The 5,319-nt window shown below is 26.5% G+C and overlaps 1 pseudogene; it reads right to left on the reverse strand.

The window, feature by feature from the left end:
- Window positions 1–3,125: 3,125 nt before the first annotated feature.
- On the reverse strand, window positions 3,126–4,929 carry LOC138876882 (uncharacterized; annotated as a pseudogene).
- Between the last annotated feature and the right edge of the window lie 390 nt (window positions 4,930–5,319).

A 5,319-nucleotide genomic window follows, 5' to 3' on the forward strand; every position in this document is an offset into this window, starting at 1 on the left:
TCTTGTCAGTTCGTATTACTTCAATTATAAATGTAAAATTTTGTATATTCAATACAAGTCTTCTTATTTCCTTTGTAGTTACTGAATCTTGTACTTACCGTGTTATCCACCATTTTACTTGTGTATTATCTGTTCTTACAATAAACTTGTTATAAACAATATATGGCTCAAATGCTAACAAACATTTATATAATCCAAATAGTTCTTTCCTATTTATCTCCCATTTAATTTGTGGTTCCGTGTATGATCCTGAATAATATCTACAATGGTGTTCAATATTTTCATTATCATATTTATATTTTAGAACTCCTCCATAGCTGTGATCACTAGAATCAGTTTCTACAATATATGTGAACTTTTTCTTTTCATCTGGGAAATATAGTTTTGGTAATTTTTTACACATATTTTTTATCTTCTGTATATGTATTTTATCCTTTTCGTCAAAATGATATTCTATATCCTTTTTTAATTTTTTCTGTAATGGTTTTAAGTTTTCTGCTAATTTAGGAATATATTCTCTTACTTGGTTAACCAATCCTAAAAATGATTGTAACTTCTTTTTTGTATCAAGTGTTTCATTTAAGTTAATTATTTTTTGTACTATATGGGTTTGCATTTTTATTCCGTTTTTGTCTATTTGTATACCTAAAAATTCTATTTGATTTTTCATTACTTCTGCTTTCTTTTTACTTAAACTTATTCCTGATATTTCTACAATGTGTATGAATTTTTCTAGTAGTTTTATATGTTCGTTTTCTGTTCTAGAATATAACAGTATATCATCTATATATATTATACAATTTTCTAATTGGTTAAAGTAGTTATCCATAAAATGTTGATATCTACCTGGTGCATTTTTATATCCAAATAGTAATACATTCCATTCATAAAATCCTTGTGGTACTGTAAATGCTGTTAACTTCTTAGATTCGTCTTCTAGTTTTAAATGGTAAAATCCTAATTTACAATCAAACTTACTGAAATAGTTATATCCTTGTATTTGTCTGATTTTTAGTATTTTATTTGGTATCGGATAATTATATGTTTTTGTTTTTGCATATAAATTTCTATAATCTATAACCATACGGCTTTTTCCTCGTTTTTGTTCACTATGCTTATTTACTATAAATGCCGGGCTAGTGTGTTTACTATTACTTTCTTGTATGTACTTATTGTCTAATAATTCCTTTATATGCATTTTAAATTCTGTTAAATCATTAAAATTGTATTTTAAAGGTTTTTGTGTTACTATGCTATTTTCATCTATTAGTTCAATCTTTATTTTTGTTTTATGTTTTTCCCATCCTTGGAGTGGATTATCATTATATAGTAATTCTAATTTATCTTGCAGTAGATTTTATTTTATTTATTGAGAAAATGATTATTTCTATATTATGGTTGCTTTGTATTACATTTTCTAATTTTTGGGTAATCTTTTCACTTCCTTTAATCCAGGGTGTTGTTTTTCTTACTTTATTATTTACTCTTTTTGCTCCTAATTTTTGTTTACACGGGGTAGTAAACCACCAATGTGTTTTTGTTATTATATGTGGGTATAATTTATCTAAAAATGGCATTCCTAATAATATATCTTTATTTGTGAATTCATAACTATATATTTCTTCTATGGTTAATATTTTATCCCATATTGGTATCTTTATATTTCTTGCTTTGTATGTTATCATACTTCCCTCATTATTGAATCCTGTTGCTACTATGGTTTTTTTTAGCTTTTCCCATTTACTTTATGGTAAACAATTATGTCTACACATGTTAGCTTCTGCTCCTGTATCCATCATAGGTGTATAGTATCTATTATAATATCCTTCTACTATTATTTTGGCAAGTATGTATATCTTTGGCATTATATCAAAGTTCTTTTTATTATTATTTTCTTATTTTCATAAGTTATCGTTAATTGTCTATCTTCTAATTTATATGGTTTGACTTTTTCTAACCATTTTATTCCTAGTGTAATGTTTTTATCGCCTTGATATATTTTAATATTTATTAATATTGGTATTCCTCCAATAATTAATTCTTTTTCATTTGTTTCTTCGTTTTTTCTTAACACTTTTGGTAGTTCTGAATTTTGCTATTCTATTGTCACTATCTCTTGTTCTGGTATTAATTCTGTTATAACATAATTCTCTTCCTGCCCTGTATTTATTAATATTAAATATTTTCTTTGGTCCATTATTCCTGTTATATAATAATGGTGTGGGTTTATTTCTTCTATTTTTTGTTCTATTAATTTTTGTGGAGTTATATAATTTATTCTTCTTGATGTACTTCTTGATGTACTTATTCTTGATGACGTTTCTGGCATTTCATTATTTGTTCGTTTTGACGTGCTTAATCTTTCTTTTACTATTTCTAAATCTTCTTCCATGTCCATTTCCGTATAACTGTAATCATTGTTGTCTATAACTGATACTATTCTTTCGAATGGATTTTCTATTTTTATTTTATTTATTTTATTTTTAGCTGTTATCTTATGTTTTGTTGTTAAGACATATAGATTTTTACATCTTGCTGTGAATATTTTACTTCCTGGTGCTAATTCTATTCCAGACATTTTCCAGTATAGCACTAATGATTTATCTATATTTTTATCATCTATTGCTACTGAATAGTTGGCACTTACTATAAATTTAAATTTTTGGTATATTAAGTTACCTCTTACGGCACTTATTATACTCTTTTCTATAGGTTGTACAATTCTATCATCTGCCAAGTATATTTCTATAGGGGTATCTATTCCTTCCCTAAAACATGCTTTTATTAGGATCTCCGTTCCTCCTAAGTGTACATATTTTATTGGATTTTTTGCTTTTATATCTTGTATTTCTTTATTTAGTAGTTTTTTATTTAAAATTGGTATTTGTGCTTTACCTTTGATGTATTTACAATCTATTATATGTTCTCTTTGGCTTACTACATAGTATTCTTCTTTCTGTCTTTTAAACCAATTCTTTATTGTTGGTACTTCTAATATTTTGTCTATGCTTAGATCCAATTCTTTTCCTTTTATTTGTTCAAATATATTAGCGTCAAATATTATTTTTTGTTCTGAAGATTGTTCATCTTGGTGTTCTTTTTGTTGTATAATTTGTATATCTTTTTCAGTCATTACTTTCTTCGTCTGATTCCTCTATATTATTGTCTATTTCTTTTTCATTTTCGGGGAACTCGTTTTCTGATATCTCATATATGCTGTCTTCACTGCTTAATTCATAATCTACATATTCTATTTGTATATATTTATCATTATCTATCATTATTTCGGTAATTTATTTTTTCTTTGGGTTTTTTGGTAATCTACAATCTTTGGCTAAGTGTCCTAGCTTTCCACAATTATAGCAAGTACATTCTGTTAGTTTTTTCTTTTTCCTATATGGTTTTTTATGTTTATAATTTTTTACATAATATCTTCCTCTTGGTTTCCTATATTTATATTTTGAATATTTTGATTTAAATTTCTTTCTCTTTCGTTCTTTTTTGTAATATTTATCTGTGCAACCACATTGGGGTGCTATTCTACTTTTGCAGCATGCCAAATTTTTTACTAATATTTTATCCATTTTGATATTTTCTATATACTTTTCGCATAATTCTATAAACCAGTTTTGTAGAAATTTTATTCGAGCTCCTAGAGTATCTGCTAGTTCTGCTTCATTCCAATTTTTTTATTATTTTTGAGCTAAACGGTTCTGGTAATTTTGTAAAATATAATTTTCTTATTTCCTTACTTTCATCTGGACTATATGTTCCTTTATAATAATAGTCTCTAAATGCACAAGTATATTCGTCTATATAACACATATTACATATTGCTAATTTTGTCATCAAATTTCTATTTGTAGTTTTTTCTTTATTTTGTTCTTCTACTTCTGTTGTCATACTATTAAACTCATTTCTTATTGCTATTTTATATTTATTCAATATATCTGTCACTGTTGTTGCTGTTGTTCCATCAAGTTTTTTATTACTTCTTATTGTATCTAGGCTTTAACTTGATAAATTTTGTAACCATAGTTTTACCGTTCCTATAAGTGTTCTTTCTATATATACTTGTGTTTCAGCTATTGCAATTTTATTATCTATTAGTTGTTTGGAGATGTACCCTATCCATAATTGGATTGTTTTATTTATATCTGCTACACAATCTAGATCTAAAAAATTACATTGTTCAGTTATCTGTCTTGGTGTCCATTTCCTATTTAGCCTTTTATCCCATAATGTTTTATTTCTATCATATGAATCATAACTTACTCTGTAATAGGTTGGGTTTAGTTGTCTTGGATTTTTTACTCCTGATGTGCTTGGTTTATCTTCAATCATATCTCCTGTATTTATTTCTGGATTTGTTTTCATCTTTTCCGTTTTTTCTATTAGTTCTGTGTATGTTTCACTTGTTTCTGAATAGTCTTCTCCTAGATTTGTGTCGTTATCACTTTGGTCATTTATTTCGTTCATGCTTATTTTTGGTGGATTATCCTGTATTTCTTCTAACTGTAATTTGAACTTTTCTATCTCATTTGTCAGTTTTAGCTCTTGTTCTTCTTCTTTACGTTTTTCTTTTTCTTTTAGTTTATTAGCGTATAGCTGTTTTAGCATTTCTAATTCTTTTTCTAATTCTGTTATCTTAGTGTTTTTTACTTCTTCTATCTGTTGTATTTTTTCTTTAGCTTGATGTTGTATTTCTTTTATTTCTCTTTTTCTGTCTATTTCTTCGTTTTCTTTTGTTATTCTAACCATTGCGGTTAAACTATCTTCTAGTTTTACAGTTTCTTTTTCTAACATTAAGTTCAGGTTATTTCCTATTTTCTTGTATCTTCTTCCTAAGTTGGAAAATATTATTGTTATTTTTAATCCTTCTGGATTTTCATATGTTTTCGCTTCTAGTGCGAACTCTTCTTTATTCATCTTTTCTTTTTAAGATAGCAAATATATTTATATTCTGTTTTAGATATTATATCGATTAATCCAGATAGCCTAGCTTTGTTTGTTTTTGTAATACTTAGGTATTCATATTCTAGGTATAGTTTTTTCAGTTTCTTCCTTATTTTCCTTGATTTTTTAATTATTTTAATCTATGTATTTTCTGTAATTGTCTCACTGTTTATGGGTATTTTTTGCAGATTTGTACTATTAATGTCAGTGTTCCTTTCCATGGTTTTGTTTCTTAAAGTATATGTTTATTTGTCATAGCTCTGATACCAATTTTTAGGGGAGGTTAGCATTTTAATACTGCGATGTATACCTGCTGATACATATATTCCAGTTTGGGTCCAAGTTATGATACCACATCATTGT

This window comes from Nicotiana sylvestris, chromosome 9 (genome assembly GCF_000393655.2).
Source record: "Nicotiana sylvestris chromosome 9, ASM39365v2, whole genome shotgun sequence".
NCBI classification, from domain to species: domain Eukaryota; kingdom Viridiplantae; phylum Streptophyta; class Magnoliopsida; order Solanales; family Solanaceae; genus Nicotiana; species Nicotiana sylvestris.